Genomic DNA, 18,395 nt, shown 5'->3' with positions numbered 1-18,395 from the left:
GCGTCTGCTTGTGTTCCCATAGCTGAGAGCTCAAGTCTTCACAGATGACCTTTTGCTGCTGCATCTGTTTGAACAGTTCCTTCAAAATACACCAATCTTCAGAGCGCTTTAAGGCCTATTGCTTGAGGGGCCGGGGTGGGGAACGTTACCTCTGGAGGGTTGCCTGGCCCTTCAGCCACACATGGAAATGTCTCTGCAGGCAGCCCAGCCAGAGTCCCTGTCCCCACCTGTATTGCTCAGCTTGGCCTGCTGGTGTGTGTATGGAATGGGGGAGCGAGGTCCTTTAGTGCTCATCCCTGCCTCACTGAGGCTGGCAGACCTGGTTCTTCACCTTTACTTCCTTATCTGAGGAAGTGGACATATGGACCGCTAGCATAAGGTGGCCATGGTGTTTATGCAAGTTAGCATGCAGAAGCACGTGGCATAGAGGCCGGTACATGTCCACCTGGTAGGTGGTACTCTAGCAGGTAGTTGTAGTTGGGGTGCAGCTCAGTTGTAGGGTGCTTGAGCTAGTATGTGTGAGGTGCTAGGTCTTGTCCCTAGTTCAGAAAAAAAAAATTACACTCTCCTATTTTATTCTGGTTCTGTAGATCCAGCCAACCTCACAGTAAATATCTGGAAGGAAAAAGAAATACTGTACCGAGTTTTATATCCTGGTCATCTTTTCCCCTGAATATTAACTACACAACAACGTTTAAAGGGTCTAGAGGGTATGTATAGGTTATCTATAAACATTATGCCCGTTTATATAGGAGGCTTGAATGTCTGCCAGGTCCTGGGAGCAATTCCCTCAGATTCCAAGGGAAGAAGAAACCATGGTGGATATGCATTCTCTCATAACCTGGTGGCTAGAAGTTTACATTAGAAATTTGACAGGGCCCCTCCCTCTCCCTCAGGAATTCTGGGGAGCCTCTGTACCTTGGCCTCTTCCTGGCTTCTGGTGAGGGCAGGTGATGGCTCCCAGTGGCCCCCAGGCTGTGGCTGCACCCCTCTCTTTCCCATCTCCATCCTCACATGACCCACCCCTTTCTCTCTCTCTCTCTCTGCATCTAAACTTCTTTTTCTTAAAGGGGTGCCCATGCGTGGATGGAAGGCCCGCCCTGATCCACTATGAGCTTGCCCTACTGAGCTTGACCACATCTGCAAGACCCTGTTTCCCAGTAAGCTCACCTGCACAGCCCACAGAGTGAGGACTTGGACCTGTGGATCTGCTGGTGAGGGGGCACCGTGCAGCTCACGATTGTGGCTCTGTTCCTTGGCGCCATCTGTATTGTGGCTTCCACCAAGTAGGAGAGCAGTCACGGCTTGGCTTTTCTCTCTGTTTCTGGTAGATGCCCATGGCAACAGCTGTGACTTCAGGGAGCCTCCGCTTCCCACAGCCTTTCCATCTTCAGAGCAGGAGCCTCCACCACACGGGCTCCAGTCAGCCGGGCACAGAAGCACTCCTGATTTGGGGAGTGAGCGCCACAGAGCTGTGTGTGCCGTTTGCGGGGTGATGGGTGCCGGGTGTCAGGCACTTGTGTTGGGAACTAGAGACTGAAGGACAGATACAGCTCCTGCTGAGGCCAGAGAGATGTGGAGCGGAATCAGCAGTTCCAATGAGGTCCCTTTATAGTAAAGCACATGGCCCTGGGGCAGGTGACCACAACCTCAGTGTCAATCCAGAGCAGCTTTAAAGATGTTCTGTGAACCCTCGGCTGCAGTGAAAGCATCACAGGGTGCTGACCACTACTCCGAGCACCCTGGGGAGAGCCGGCCAACAGGAGATACGAATGGCCCTGGATCTTCTTGGACAGGTTCCCAGGGTTCCTCTTACATTGAGCATTGGTCAGTGATAGTCAATGCTGGTCAAGTTCTGCATGCACCATGGAGAAGGCCAAGGACAACCGGCTGTTACGTGACATGCTCTGAGTGGGAGCAGAGCCACCCGCTACTTTCCTCTTCGTCCTTGTTTTCTCATACACTCGTGTCTACATAAAGCAAGCCTGCGAGAGCCCATCCCCCAGTGTGTGAGAGGGGCCCATATCCCTGAGCATGGTGAGCAAGGACCTGCGGGCCCATAGGCCTTGCCCTTGCCAGCCTCTCCCCCCTCCCCCAACTCACATGAATATGTTCATACTTAATTCAACTCTGAATCCCACATTTTTTTTTCTTGCCATGCCACCTCCCAAGCTCAGTCCCCGGTATAGACCTGTTTAATATTCCACTGAGGATCTGATGAAGAAGCCAAGGATCATACAAGAAGACCATGGGACAGAGTGGACCCTGCTAGGTCTGGGCCATGGTGCTGAGGGCTGACTTGAGTATATAGGGTCTGGCCTTTGTCTTTTAGAGTGGTGGTAATATAGTCTTATGTGCTTATCACACAGGTTTCAGGGACAATCAGCCCATTACAAGGAGCCTGGTGTATGTTTGTAGTCAGCTCTACAGTTTGCAGGTCTCTCCCAGGATTGCCGTCTCTTGAACAGTGGCAAGATGCAGTTTGTACCAGAAGATCTAGTAAGATCTTGAAGGTCCATTGCAGGACATGTCTAGCCAGTGTGGTAAGAGATGCGTTTTTTGAGGCTCGTCGTTGTCGTCCATGTGGCTTTCTCTCCAGCCTATGCCTTTGGTTCCCATTGTGGATCGTGCATGCTCTACTGTAGTAACTATGTGGGTGTCCCTTTGCATTGTCTCTTGATTGATGTCTGTTCTACTATAGTTGCCAGGGCCCAACAGGACTTCTGGCAAAAGAGCATCCTTTAGCTATACCTGCAGGGTTTTGGGGGCCCCATTCTCTGGTTCTGTTACCCCCATGTTACTGTCTAGTGGGGTGTGTGTTCCTAGTGAATCACAGCACACAGACAGACAGCATCTTCCCATAGCCATCTTCAAAGGCCCAGTTCCTTGCCTCCCTTCAAATGCCTCTCTGTGACTCTCGAAGTAACTTAGCACGATATTTTAAATCCCACTCCGGGGCCTAGAAGTGTAATTACTGGATGCCTGCCCGCGTCAGACTCATCCCTCAGGAATTTGCCAAGCAGGACCAGGCAGTGGCTGGTGGTTATTGGAAAGTACACTCAGAAAGTGCGGGACAAGGAAGTTTTACCCTCCGTGTGAGGAATTGTGTCTGGGAGATGCTGTTGAATTAGCTGTGACAGACAGACAGAGGTTTGCTGGAGAGCAGGGCCACCCAGGCCATTCCACAAAGTAGAGTGTAGTTCTACAGATTAATTATAGTTTTTAGCCCCTGAGTAGGCTTTGCAGGCTCCCTGGGCTGGACAGGGCACAGCCAGGCACAGCCATGTGTTGCTTAACAAGGAAGATAGTTCTCAGAAGTGTGACATCTTGTGTGAACATTGTAGAATGTGCATATACATAAGTTAGGCCACCCATGTATAGGTATTATGCTCTTATGAGACCACCATTACACATGCAGTCCTTCATTGACCCGGAAGTATTGCAGGACTTGGGACCTTAGCACATGATGGCTTAACCAGCACAAGAATCTTCTGTGAATGCCAGAGACCAGAAGTTCAAAACTTAGTGCCTGTAAAGCTGGTTCCCTGGCAGCTATGGAGGGGAAATATTCCCACCATTCTGGCTCTGGAGTCTTGGCATCATTGGCACATGGAGGTTTCCTGACTCTCTGGATTTTCTCTCTTCCTCTATGTCTCTGTCCACAACTGTCTCTTTTTATAAACAAGGATTGCTCATTGTACTGGATTAGGGTCACCCTAATGGCATTGCCACTTGGTTATCTACAAGGAAGATTGCACTGTGCCTCAGAGCAGCCTGCAGGAGCCAGCCCCTCTACATTTTCTCTGGAGTTAAGATTTTGGCCAAAGCTACTGTTCACGGCATTATGCTGCACTCCTGTTAAATGAGCCCTCGGCCAGTTCTTGAACCTCTCAAGCAGCTGAGAAGAGGGCGCACGAGAGTCTTTAAATCTTCAGTGCACGCAGCTCACGTGGAGAAAGGCCAAGGGAGGTCATGCCTCGAAAGTGACTAATGCTTTATAAAGTCAGCCTGCCTGTCTAATGAAGCACCCAGAAATCCTTTGTGTTCAAACCACAGTGAGGTGGGGCCATTGGGAGGTAACAAAACCCTACAAAGCAGTCCACAGTACCTGGGGGTGGGGGAGCATGCGGAACAGCACAGACCATCTACAGAGGCTCCTTGCCCTGGCCTGAGTTTATAACACAAGGCAGAATTTCCAGGTCCTATACCCTGTCTTCTCTTGTTCCACCTTGGCTCAGATGAGACGGGACACTAGGGTCTCCCTACTTCTCAGGCCATACAGCTAAGAGCTAAAGGGCATGAACTTGGCCAGTATATGTAGTTGTAAACTTGATGTCTTCTGGGGATCCTCTCTAGGGTACTCTGGGGGATATAAGAGTAGTTTGAAGCCCATCTCGAGATGAAGAATTTTCCATGAGCCCTTCCTTTTAAGTCCCTGTCCAGGCAACCCCCTTGAATGGTGCTGCGAAGAGAGGCCAGGCTTAGAATACCTTGTGGTGGTGTTCAGGCACAGCTCAGGGATATGGGAGATGCAGGTGAGAGATGCACAGGCTTCTGCTTCTGACGCTGCTGAGTATCAGTCATACTCATATGGAAGACACTTGTCAGGCTTGGGGATATACTCGAGGCTCCATGGGAGTTTACTCTTGCAACACTGGAGTCATTGAAACAAGATGGGACGAGAGGAGGTTGCTGGCATCTAGTGGGTGGAGAAGGAAGGTATAGCAGATCTGCCTGGAAGCTGAGATCAGCCCCCTAGCACAGAATTGCCTGATCCCCAAATGTGTGGGTAGTGCTACCTAGAGGTAGCAGGGCTGGGAACAAGGGGGTAAGGAGGAACCCACATTGTCCTGACACGTCTTGAGAATTGGAAATAAGAAGTGCCCTGTATGTTGCTTCATGTTTTAGAAAGGTTATTCTGTGAAGGCAAAATAGTTTTTGTACTAGGAGTGAGAGCATCTTGCTTAGCAAGGTTTCAGGAGTTCTGTGAACAGAGTGGGGCCAAGCCTGGCCCGTACTCAGATCCTCTGTCATCCATTGCCAGTTCAGCGTGACCACAAAAAGCCCTTGCGATTCCAGAGTGGGGCAAACCTGACGTCTTCCTAGAGTAGGTCGTAAAGGGCGTAGAATATTTGGGGCACACAGAAAGTGACAAGTAGCCGGATCACCTGGATCCCTTTTCCACAGTCTTTTCTGCTTTCCTTTGGATAAAATGATGTTTCTTTCCATGCCATGTATGAGAAAGAAATACAGACCAGTTTAGAATATTAAGATACTTTACATATAAATTCTTGTAAGATCCCTCACATCTAAATTGTTAATGTCTTACTCCGGGGAGAGCCCAGGGTCCCAAGCCTAAGGCTGCCTGCATCTCCGTTCCAAACCCTGGGGGTAGAGATGGGAGTGGAGAGAAGACAACGGTGCAGTGAGTGTGTTTTACAAGAAGCCAGGGGGTCTTTCATGAACAAGGTGTGTTTCTAGAGGTGAGAGTGGGGAGTGGGAGAATTGACGTCCTGTGCCTTCCAGATTTTAGTGGAGGACAAGCTATAACCTCCCAGGTTCCTCCTCTGGGCTGGCGGGTACACTTTCAGAACCTGTTGCCTGCCCTGAACCGTCACTTAACAGGAATTTCCTCCTCCAGCCTCTCATGGTCTTGGCAAGGAAACACTACTGAGGTTTGTGAGCCATGCTTTTCATGGGAGTGGCTTGGGTGCCTTTTATGTTTCCACCAGAGTCCCTTGAAGCTGCTGAGACTCTGGAGTCCCCAGGTGGGGGGTAGGGTGCGGTCTTCAGATGGAGGAGCCCGGGAGGCTGTAGCATGTTCTACACTAAAATAGGGGGGGCATGGGACTGTGTGTTCTCAGCTCGCCACTCACCACTCTTTTAGCTCGATTTTCCTTGTGGCCGAGAAACTTCCAACCCTGTGCAGGGAGGCAGAGTCATCAGGAGCAGGGTTACCCCACGTACTCTGAGGGAGACGAGGAACAGGCTAGACCCAAAGAAGGTGATGGAAGCAAAGACAGGAGCTAAAAAGGAACCCCCCCCCCCAGAGTAGAGTGATCACAGCTGTGCTGCTGAGAGGTTGAGGGAATCTCCAGATGGACATTGAATGGAGGGTCAGTCGGCAAAACCTGCAAGTGAGGTTCTGTGGGATGGAGCTTGCCTGCCAGAGAGAACTGTCAGTCAAGTAAGTTAAACTGCAGTAGGAGAGCCTGGGCTATTGTGACAGGATGGGGATTGGGAGAGGGCGAGGGGGTCTTTCTTTACAGAGTCAAGAGGTCATTCAAAGCACCGTGAGTCTCCCAGATGCTGGAATGCCGGAGAATGGTTTTGAAGTGTGTGAAGTATGTGGTTTTGAGCACGGGGAGGGATTAGCTGAGAGAGAGCAGAGGTCCCTATGGTGAGCCCTGTTAAAATCCGGCACTTTGTCAGGGCGGAGGTTTCAGTCAGATGAGGTCTGAATGTGAGGCCCACTGCAGGGAGGAGACAGGGTATTGTTGGAGCATGTGGCACCCTTGGCAGGAGGCACAGATCTTACTGTCACCACTACCTCTCTTACTGCTGCCATCTCTTCAGGAAGAGTCTGGTCCTCGAAGTGTTCCGGGGATCACATCCTTCCATATCTTGTTGCCAGTGAGCGGTCTGAGGCCCAAGTTCGAAGGCTGCATTTATTCTCCTTAGGAATTTTAAAGATTTATGTTTTACAGAGTGGGGCTCTGTCCCCACCTCTGTTCACCAAAACATTACTCATGTGGGGATCAGAATAAAAGGTTCAGGAATTGGTCCTATCCTTCACCGTATGAACCCCAGGATCAATCTGAGGTTGTCTGCGGAGACATCTCGCTACCCTAAGAATAGCATTTCAGAGCTTTTTGCTTTGTTGTTTTAACACGCACACATGTGTCTGTGTGAGTACATGTGCATCGTGTGTGTGAGTGGGTGCCCATGGAGGCCAGAGACAGCAGCATATCCCTTGAAACTGCAGTCACAAGTGATTGTGAACTGTCGTGTGGGTGCTGGGAACCAAATGAACCCAAACCCAGGTCCTCTGGAAGAGCAATGGTTCTTAACCTGTGGGTGGTGAGCCCCCACGGGGATTGAATAACAGAGATCACGGATATCAGATATTCACATTGCGATTCATAACAGCAGCGGAATTACAGTCACGAAGTAACAAGGAGAATAATTTCAAGGTTTGGGGTCACTACCACATGAGGCTCTTTTCACTTGCAGTCATATCTCCAACCCTGAGAGCAGAATTTTTAAAAAGAAAGAATGGCAGATTAAAATTTCTGTTTGAAAATGTTGAACATGCTAGAACTCACTGTGGAGCCCCAGCCGCTCGCTGTTAAACTCATCCTGTTTCAGCCTCCCAAGGGCTAGGGTTACGTTCATGAGTCACCATACCCAGCCTCAAATGTAATATTTTAAATCAATTATTGACTTAGACTATGAGAGAGAAGCAGGGGCAGGTCAGTGTGCCAGGAAGAGAGGGTGGTTTGTGCTGGGTGAGGAAGTAAGGGAAGCGTGGCCATGCCAGGCAGACTGGCAGGCCGGGGCACAGAGCCCTGTCCTGCACAAGTCTGTACTGGTTATCAATATCTATAAAGAGGTGGCTCTCCACCTTCCTAATGCTTCACCCCTTTAATACAGTTCCTTATGCTCTGATGACCCCCAACCATAAAATTATTTTTATTGCTACTTCCTAAGTGTAATGTTGCCACTATTATGAATCATAATGTAAATGTCTGATCTGCAGGATATCTGATATGCGACCCCTGTGAGGAGGTTGAGACCCCTGTGACAGGTTGAGAACTGCTGCTCTTAAACAAGGGGTTTTTTGGCTACAGAATGTAAATTGTGTAGATACAGAAGACAGTCTTTTCCAGAAATACTCACCTGAAAATACAAGAGAAAAAAAAAAGATGCTCACGATGGCAACTACATTGAAACTCAATTTAAAGTGTTTCTGAGATGCTTTCTGGACAGGAAGTGCGTTGGCTATTTGAGACAGGTCTCATGTAGCCCAGGCTGGCCTTGATTTCTGAACACTTTTATATTCCTAACACACCCAGACAGGGATTAAAGTTTGGTGAGTTGGACTCTGAACTGCACGTCCTCTTAAGCTTGACATTGGGGGAAAGCAAACTATGGCCCACCATTTATGTTTTATCAATAATACTTTATTGGAACATAGTCACAGATGTTTGCTTCATATTGTTTGTGATTTGTTTTGGACTAAAAGGACGGAGTTGAGTCCTTCTAACAACATTTAGTCCCCAAAGTTCAATTTATTCTCCGTCCCTTTACAGAAAATGTAAGAAATGGACACCCACCACACCTTTACACAAAAAGGTGAGCTAGCATAAAAGATGTCAGTTCTCGACAACATAACATCAAGAAAAACCAGTGGGGCCACTCTTTGAGGGAATGAAGTGGTAAGGAAACATTTTATATTAAATTGTTCTGAAGTTGATGGAAGGGAAAAGATAGGTGTAAAAAACCTAAGGTGGGACTTTGCGGGAGGGTGGCCGGTTGGAAGTACTGTCACCACTACATAAGCGGGTATTACCACAGAAATTGTCAGGCTACTGACACACAATGGCCCCAGTGCAGACCCTCATGTCTGTATGTATTAAAGTGTGTGGTGGTGACATTGATCTAGTCTGGAGGGAACATGTTGTTCGGGAATGCTCTGCAGAAGTAATTACTCAGTTCTTCGCTAATTAATTTTGTGACAGTCTTCACCGAGAAGCCAAATCAATTCTTTGTACATTCATGTCAGCACACAGACCAATTCTTTAAATAAAAGGAATAGATGGGAGTGCTCATCAAATTTTTCATTAAAGAGAGGCCATGCTGTGCATCCAGGGAAAGCCACGGGAAAGACTGATATGAGCACATAATTCAGACTTCAAGCCAGCTAGTGGGTGAGCTCCAATAGCTGGGTGGGGAAGATGCTGGCAACTGACTCCATGTGAGAGTCCTCCAGGTGGAAATAGGGCCAGACAGAGAGACACAGCTCTTACCTCACAGTTTAAGAACACTGGCTCTTGCAGAAGACCTGGGTTCAGTTCCCAGCACCCACATGGCAGCAGCTCATAAATTGTCTGTAATTCCAGTTCTGGGGATCTGATGCCCTCTTCTGGACTCTTCAGGTCCTGCATGCATGTGGTGCATATACATACGGACATACATATATACATACATTTATTTATTCATGCAGACATACATACATGCATGCATATATATAAATACATATAAACACACACATAAATAAATATTTTTTCTTTTTCTAAAAACATGAAAGAAAGAAATGGGCCTGCCACGTGACAAGGTACGCTCTGAGACATATAACGTGAAGCCATCTTGTCACTGTTCAGACAGAAACCTGATATTACTGTGTCACCAAGTGTACTCTCACAGAGCCACTGTCCTGTTGGTGGGGACTCAGTGCCTCACACAACACTGAGTTCTGGGTGCTGGGGAAGGAAAGTGACTCAGACTTGAATGTCTGCTGCTACTTAGTAGGTTAGCAGAGCCTTCCTTCAGCTGTCTACCCAGGGTGGGAAACAAACTCCACTGCTGTGGAGAGGCTGAGTTTCCAGAACCTTCCAGCAGAGCATCTGGCAAGGCTCTGTTGTTCTCATCTAGAAAATTGTCCTACAAAATGATTTAAAAGCTGGGTGTGAAAGCCCAGGGTTGTGATCCCAGCAATTGGGAAGTAGAGGCAGAAGGACTGCCATGTATTCAGGCCAGCCTGGGCTATAGAGTGAGACCCCACTCCTCACCCTACCCCCAAACAGAAAAGGAAGAAGGGAAGAAAGTAATTTAAAATGCATAAGATCGGGTATCAGAATGAGCTGAACAGAAGGCTCAGGGCTGTGGTAGTCAGGCCTCTGCAGAGCTGAAGATGAGGCTGCAGGCTTGCTCAGCTGAGCCCGGCTTTAACTTTGTCCTCTTCTCCTGGGGGTTGGGGACATCGTCTAAGGAGAGGGATTGTAAGGGAAAGGAAGTATGGACAATGTCCTACTGACTCACCCTGGCCACAGCACCAGGACGGGGTACCTCGGGTTCTACGCATTGGGGTCAGTCTCCACAGGTGTCACGGGAGAGTTTGAAATGTCGGAGACCCACTCACTATCAGACGACTTGCCTCTGTGCCGAGGAAGTGGCCTTGTCCCATCTCAGAGGACCTTCAAGAGCCAAGGCTTGACTTGACGCAGGGGCTGGGAATGGGACTTAAGAGAGTCCCGTCTTCATCACTTAAAGATGAAAAATCAGAAAACCAGGAAATCAAACGTTGTAAAAGGAAAATGTCCCTTCCACCAAAGGTCAACATTTTCCTTTTCTGTCAAATGTACACCTCTGGAAATGAAGTAGATGAAGCATTTACCATTAAATTTACTGAATTAGTTTTTTTCTGTATTAGATTGTATGTGTTCTCTGTTCTTTGAGCTATCCTATGTTAAGGGTGCCTCCAGCTCACGCATGCTGCTTAGGGCATTCCATTTCCATGGCATTGTGGACACTCTTTCTCCACCTGTAATTTCCTAAGGACAAATAGCCATGAGGGGCAGTAGGATGGCGAGAGGGTCCTCCTCCATGTCCCTAAATAAGCCTTGGCAAAGGTCGAGTTTCTGATGGGTTCACTGCTCTAGGTATCTGGTCAGTGACTCATGGGCAGTTGCTCTCCAGGAAAGAAATAGGCTTTCATCCCAGGAATTTTCCCAATTGCTTACTGTGCTAAATGGTGCAAACACACACCCCACCTCCAACATGGTCTTACTCTGTATCTCAGGCTGACCTCTTGCATTTGAGGCATTTTTCCTGCCTCTGCCTCCCTAGCACTGTGAATATACTACATAGAGCTAGCTCCATGTTACCTATGGAATAAAGCTGATAGGTGACATTGAGACTGTCCCTTTCTCTCATGGCTCCCTACCTTCTGTCTGGGAGGCAGACACTTATCAACTAATAACTAAGGATAGAGAGAGCCCTTGGGCATCCTGTCCTCACCGTCCCTGTGCAGCACCTCTGCCAATGCTGTCAGGCACTGGGCAGTGTGGTGTATGTTGCTTTTTGTCTCATGCTTCATTTGGTAGGCATAGCTCTGCCCTCTATCCCGCCTTTTTACAAGGACTGTGCTGGACTACCATGGATCTGCTTAGACTGTGATAGCTGCCCCCCACCCCCCCCACCCCTTAGCAACTCAGTGATACCCTTTCCAATATGGCCAAGCCTGGGCTCTCCCTTACCTGGAAAGTGAGCAGAGTGGCTATTCCTGAGCTTCCCACAGTAATAATTACCTAAGACCATTGTAAGAATCCTGTGACCAGTGGGAAAGAAGTTTTCAGTCCTGCCTGAGTAGACTTTAAAAAACATCCTTAAAACAAGGCGAGCTGTGAAGTGGGTTGATTTATTTTCATTTTTATGTATGTGTATGTTCTGTAAGTAAATGCCACATGAGTGTGGTTGCCTGCAAAGGCTGAAGCTGGCATTACAGGTGCTTGTAGGCCATACAACTCAGATGTAGGAACCGGGCCCCGGGTCCTCTGCAAGAGCAGCAGGAGCACTTAACAGCTGAGCTGGTCCTCTAGCTTAAGTGGATCGACCCATCTAAAGAGAGCTGTTAAATTATACATATGTGGTGGGGTATCAGAACTTGGTGTTTTGAGACACAGTCTCACTATGTAGCCTAGGTTGGCCTTGAACTTGGAATCCTGCCTCAATTCTTGGATTGTAAAAGCACGTGTCGCCGCATCTAGCTGTGTTTGTTTGTTTGATTGGCTGGTTTGTTGGCTTTCTGTTTGTTTTCCAGTATGGAAATCAGTGACTAGTATTGGAAATCACATCGGCTGGCTTGCAGTCTTGAGTATCGTGTCAGATGGAGTCTAGACTCAAGTTAGATGAATGAACCTCTCTATTTCTCGATGCTGTGACCACACTTCAGAGATAATTGTGCCTTTTCTTCAGAGTCACTGAATGGAGTTCAGAGCTTAGAAGTATGTGCTGTCTGGGCTGGTCACAAGATCTTCCTCATGCCTCGTCTGCCGTCAGCTACACCACACACTGGCTTGGGTTCCCACATGGCTCAGCAGAACAGACCACAGACTTGGTTGTGATGAGTAGCTCTGAGGTCCTAGGAGACAGGCATTGCTGTACTCTCATTGGCTGGCCTCCAAACCCTGAGGTTTTCAGCAATGTGGGGCACAGGGGTTGCTTTGTCTGCTGCAGCCTGAACAGCGTGACCAGAAAGCTCTCTTGATCCCCACCACAACCCTGTGCTCGCCTGACTCAATTTTCTGTATTTTGTTATTGACCCAGCCCATTCCAGCCTGCTTGGTCTCCGTTGTCGCAAGACAACAATGCTTCTCAGCTGTCCCTGGCCCTTGGGCTCCCCTTCAAGTTGCTGGTAGGTCCTATAGCATTGTAGGGATGGTTCATGAAAGTGAACAAGTGACTACCTTCCCCGCGGGACATGGAACCTCAGCTGTGTCTGCTATGACTTTATGCCATGGTTGCAATGGACATGAAAAGGGCATCCCATCTTTAGAGCATGAGACAGAATTTTTGGCTTTCGTACCTCACGCTTTCATCTGACCCCTCAGTGGCAAAGCACAGGCTTCCTGCAGCTCCAAACCAATGCTGTCTCACGTGTTCCTGAAACACTACACACAGGCGCCAGCATGGGAGTCTTTGGAAGCCACAGGGTAGCACTTTGCTTTATCCACAGGTGGCTGGAGGGAACAGAGGCCTGTTTGCCAAGCTGTAGGCAGAGTTCCCATCCCTGGGCAGAGCTGACCCCCTCAGGAGGAGTCATCTGAGCATGCTCTCCTCACCTGCTTCTCTAGGCAGCTCTGACTTGGAGCCATGCTGACCCAACTTGGGTTAGTGCTTATGCCAGTCAGGTGGAAGCTTAGAGACAAATACCTATGGCTTTGCCATCCTTGTGAGATCAGGGGCTGAAGTATTAAGGCCGTGGAAGTCTTCTACTCTCAGAGTGACTCCCAGGAAGCCAAGCTACTTCTTGTACAGCTATCTCTTAGGGAGCCAGAAAGAGAACAAATAATTGAGATTTTTCTATAGAGGCTGGAGATGCAAATCACAGGGCAGGTCAAAACTCATACTTTTATTGTTGTTTACTGGAAGAAATCTGTTGAAATCGGCCCAGTACTCCACAGACTGCAAATAGATGTAAAAGGTGAGTCATGTTAATACAACCGGAATTGGTGAGGGAGGCGCTGGGAGCGTTCATGCCCTGTTCTCCGCCAGCTTTGGCTCTCCTTCTCAGACTCCTGGTTTCTGCCCAAGTCACACACGGTCCTGCTACCCCAAGACACACCCCATCTTGGTCTCGGTGCCTTTCCTGGATTGAGGGTAGTTTCATTGTTCCTGGAGCCAGGGTGTTGGCAGAAAGGCCACCACATGCAGATCCCGTGACTGGGAGGTGCAGAGAGAGCAAGCTGGCGGCAGCAGGGAGGGCAGAGCGCCTGAGGCAGCCAGCAGGATCTGTCAGCGATTCTGTCTGTGTAGAATGCTTGCCAACCTCCTAACTCCCGGGGTCTTGTCTCTAAACAAGTCAGCCCTGACACCCAGAAAAGGAAAACTCAGTAGTCAGAGGAGTAAGACCCACAGCAGCCTTCTGGGCCCACAGAGGGATGCTTCCATACCCAGGCACCATCTGGAACATTGGAGTAGAGCTATTTATTGCCTGCCCCTGTCAGTGAGAGTGACCTATAGGGTAGGCAGCCCACCCTGGAGAAAGGATGGCTGGAGCCTGAGAAATGGAGACATCCTTTTGGAGAAATGTACCTATCTTCTTTTGCTCAGCTAGATGTCTGGGTGCTTCTGAGGTGCTCACCCAGGCAGTCTGTCTGTCGGTCTTTTGGTGGAGAATCAACGGGGTGGGTTTTGCAAGTTCAGCGTGCTGTGTGTCATCAAGTCACACCAACCTCTTGGCTCCATAAAAGATGGTTCAAGGTGCCTACAAAATACCTCAGACCCATCGTCGTGGTTGTATAGTAGGGATTCCTAACTCCCTGCCTTTGAGCCTGCATAGCACAGTGGGAACAGAGATTGAATAGGCTCACGTTCCAGGGGTGTCTTGCTAAGGAAGAACAGGACTTTAGTGGTGATGAGACAAGTATAGGAAGAGTGTGGGGTGAAGGTGTTCCTCTTTCTACCAATCAGATGCTGTACATGAGTGAGTGGGTGTGTGGATGGGTGGGTGGGTGAGTGGATGGATGGATGGGTGGGTAGATGGATGGGATGGATGGATGGATGGATGGATAGATGGATGGATGGATGGATGAGTGGTTGGATGGGATGGATGGATGGATGAGTGGTTGGATGGATGGATGGATGGATGGATGGATAGGTGGATGGATGGATGGGTGGATGGATGGGTGGGTGGGTGGATGGATGGGTGTGTGGGTGGATGGATGGGTAGGTAGGTGGGTGGATGCATGCATGGGTGGGTGGATGATAGAGTCTAGTGAATGACTGGGGAGAACCTTCCAGTCCTTCCTAAACAGTATGTGTTGGGGCCCTATTGTAGGAAATGAATTTTGGTAAGACTGTGGAGGCAGGTGGGAGAAGAGCAAGACTTTGGGAAACTGACCCAAGGGATGGCAGGACTGGTAGTACAGGGAGGGGCTGGAAGTGCTAAGAGCAAAGAATGGTGGGTAGAGAGGCCTGGCAGCCTCTGACTGCTGATTGAGGTGTGGACTGCAGGATGCAGGCAGCCTGGTGGGAAGGAGCCAATTACTGTAATTGAGCTGAGCTGAGGTGGTGTGCTGGCACTGGGAAGGGTCAGGTGGAGGTTACTTTCTAACAGTGGGGGTGTATGTGTGTATAACTGAGGGGCAGAGGGGTTCCTCTGGCCGTTTGGCGGGTGTTGAATGGGAATCTGGCCATCTACCTCAGCCTTGAAGGGCTCGGAGAGCGACAGTGAGGGACATGGTGATAACTTGGATGAGAGCCCTGAGGACACTGGTTGACTGAGTTGGTCTGATGAGAGCTAGTGTCCATGAGTCAGCTAGAACTGATAGAGCCCCAGGGAAGTGGGTGGAGCCAGGAGGGAGGGGGATGCAGAGAAGCCTGGCTTCCTGGAAGCCCAGGTAAGCCATCCTGGTTTTTGTTTGGGCACTGAATGGAAAATGCAAGGGCAGCTGTTAGGCAGGCCTGAGACACAGCAAGTCCAAATGTCGTCAGGAGGGATGTGCAGCTCCGCAAAGCTGGAGATGAAGGTGAAACTGAGCCACGAGAGCACAGCAGACTGGGCTGGGTTACTGACTTGCTCCCTTAGAGACGGGAAATAATCCCTAGAGATTTGAGGGAACAAGATGGCCTAACCTTGGAGAAAATGAGGTTCCCACAAGGACAGATGGTGGATGAATCAGGAAGCCCCCAGCACCACTGTGAGGCTGTGGAAGAATAGGCCAGCCAGGTGGCGGAGAGCCATAGCTTCTAAGGGACTGTCCCTTTTCTACAGGGCCACCTGGCCCCCTTGAGCCCCGAGGCTGTCACAAAGCCTCCTGGGATCAGTTGTTTCTGCAAGGTGAGTGAGAGACTGAGGGTTGGTCCCCATGTCTTATCAGCTCAGTTGGAGGGTCAGGCCAGGCCAGTGAGAGGCCCAAGTAAGGGGGAGTAAGTGTCTTCACCAGAGTGGTAGTGGGGACAAGGACCTGTCTTGTGGATGATGGTGCAAAGGGCAGGGCAACTCCAAGGGCTGGTAGCTGCCAGACTCTGTATGCAGGGCACAAAGCAATGGAGTTGGTACAGTCCACCTGCCTGGACTGTATTCTGAGGAGAGAGGAGGGTGCCCCCAGGCAGCTCTAGAGGGACTGACTATCTTGTCTCTTTCCTTCAAGAAAATGTCCACAAAGGATGGGGCAGTTAGTGTCCCTATTTGCACTCAGTGTGGTATTGATAGTACCAGGATCCAATTCAAGGACCGGCTGTCACTGGAGGGGAAAAAAAAAAACTATCGTTCTTGGGATTTTTTTTTAAACCACAAGACTAAAGTTCTCTACTCCATGAGGGTAGTAGGGGCATGTATGTGTTAGAGTGAGTGCACTGGTACCCAGCTGTGCAGGAGGGAGCACGTTGGTGCCAGTTTAAACACAAGGCATGTCAGGATACTGATGGTCACACCTAAGAGCATGGCTTCTCTGTCTGATGGAGAGTCCATAGGTAGTAACCTATCTGTCCCTCGAATGTCTCCTCTGAAGGTGTCAATTTCTATCTATCTATCTCCTACTGGTCTCTGTGTAACTGCTGACACCCCTTTTGTCTCTTTCCTGGCTCAGGGCGCTCGCTATGTCCCCTCCCTAAGAGACAACAGTGATTCATCTTACAACTCTCTCCACTCCTGAGGACCATCTGACCCCAGGTCTCATGGTCATGAGAGGGCCCTGGGCCATTTTCTATATGGATCATTTGTGTTTTCCACTGACCTCTGAGTCCTTCGTGGAGAAACTCAGAGCCTCAGCCTTGCAGATTGGATGTACTGGTGTCCACCCTGGCCTGCTCTGATAGAGCTGCCCACTGCAGAATATCCCAGTATCTCTGTGTGAGGTGGCCTTCTGTTCTTGACTTTGAGGGAGGCGAGGCTATCCAGCTGATCCTTCGGTGTTGTGTTCTACCCCTGCCTGCACCTGGTCAACAGCATTCATCTTCCCTAAACTGGAAGTAACCATTCCCAAAGGAAACGGCGTTTTGTTGTTGTTGTTTTTCTCAACTACATCGAATGACTGTTCCCAGCCAGGAGTGTTAGTTACTTTCCTGAGGTTATGATAAAACACCACAACCAAAAGTAACATATAGAAGAGAGGATTTATTTCCACGTACGGTTCCAGAGGGATGAGAGTTCACCATGGCAGGCAGGCATGCCAGCAAGCATAGTAGAAGACGAAGGAAGCTGAGGGCTCACGTGCTGAACCACAAGCACAAAAGCAGAGAGTGAACTGGATACAGCATGAACCTTTTAATCTCAAAAAACACCCTTGGTGACATGCTTCCTCCAGCAAAGCCACACCACTCAGAACTCCCCAAATAGGGCCACCAACTGGGGACCAAATACTGGATCCTATGGGAGACATTTCTCATTCAAGCCACACCTTCAGTGGCTTCCAGAAGTCCTCAGGGAATGATGAGCTAACCCATCCAGCCCTGGTCCCCACTCACTTGGCTAGGCACTCCAGGGCCCACCCCTGTTCCAGTACTAGGCTTGGGTGCCTTTGAGCAGGGCTACTCTGAACTCCGTCTCCTATGGCCCATCACACCCCAGGGTGTTTACCTGGGAGCCAAGGCAAGATTCTGCCCATAGGGTCCTAAAGTCATGAGGTTGTCTTGAAGCTTTAATGTCCCCTTTTGTACCATTTGGACTCTGGTTCTTTAACCCTCTACAAAATCAGTTCTTGTGGCCTAGACTGGGACAGTCTATGAGACCGACACCCCCCACACACACACACCTCCGCTTCCTTAAGGGAGGGGTGGGATGACAGAGATGACCAATCCATTTCTGATGGAAGGACTTGTCAGACATAAGAGGAAAGCAGGCACAGGTAGTAATGCCTGTGACCCTAGAGCAGATGAAGAGCCCAAACCTACCCCTCGTTCACACGGGTCCTCAGAGCAACTCTGAGCTTCACCAGCGTGATCGGGACAAGCCTGCCATCACCTGTCACAGCCAGTAGGCATCTCCTGACCTCAGCTTCCCTTCTATATTGGCTGCACAGTCTGTCGCCTCTCCCTAGACATCCCAGCCTTTAGAGTCGCAGGGGGCACTTGACCTCGTGCGGCTGGAGAGTGGGCAAGCTCAGCGCTCGCCCATTCCTGAAGTGATCTTCCTCCTCCCCCTCTCCAGCCTGTTTCCTCTGTCATCATTTTCCCTGTGTGTCCGTAAATGACACTGAGTCTTTGGCATAGAGAGCTTGTAAGCTGTGATCTTCTGGAGTCTTAAGGTGGGCGGGAAGTCGGAAGACTTTCTTGGATCTCCGCCCACTGGTCACTGGAGCCAAGACGGGCCTCTGATGCTTGGTAGTAGTAATTGGTGTTCATCGAGACCTTGCTTCATGTTGTACATCATTCTGATCGTGTGTATTTCTTTAAAAATACCAAGTGTAGTTAATGGGGTTTTAACGCTGGATGATAAACACAGACACCAAGGCTGAGTAGGATTCAGGTTGTGTGCTGTTACCATCAGCAGAAGGTGGGTGCGGAGCTTGCTTGTTCTCTACATGGGTCCTTTGAGCTGGGGATGTAGTGCCTGGGGCTGGTGAGCTCACTTTGTCATAGAGAGCTGTGTGAGGGTGCCACACCTGCAGTCAGAGGCCCCATTTCCAGCCATGTTCTAGATGAAGTGTTGAGAGCTCCATTGTTTGCGGATG

The 18,395-nt window shown here is 49.5% G+C and overlaps 1 protein-coding gene across 3 annotated transcripts in view; it reads left to right on the top strand.

Moving 5' to 3' along the window:
• The window catches only part of Sh3bp4 (SH3 domain binding protein 4), an 81,154-nt gene that overhangs the window by 44,211 nt on the left and 18,548 nt on the right, over positions 1-18,395 (top strand). The window lies entirely within an intron of this gene.

This window comes from Arvicanthis niloticus, chromosome 17 (genome assembly GCF_011762505.2).
Source record: "Arvicanthis niloticus isolate mArvNil1 chromosome 17, mArvNil1.pat.X, whole genome shotgun sequence".
NCBI lineage: Eukaryota > Metazoa > Chordata > Mammalia > Rodentia > Muridae > Arvicanthis > Arvicanthis niloticus.
The sequence above is the reverse complement of the archived record's forward strand: the minus strand, read 5'-3'. Positions and strand labels throughout refer to the sequence as shown.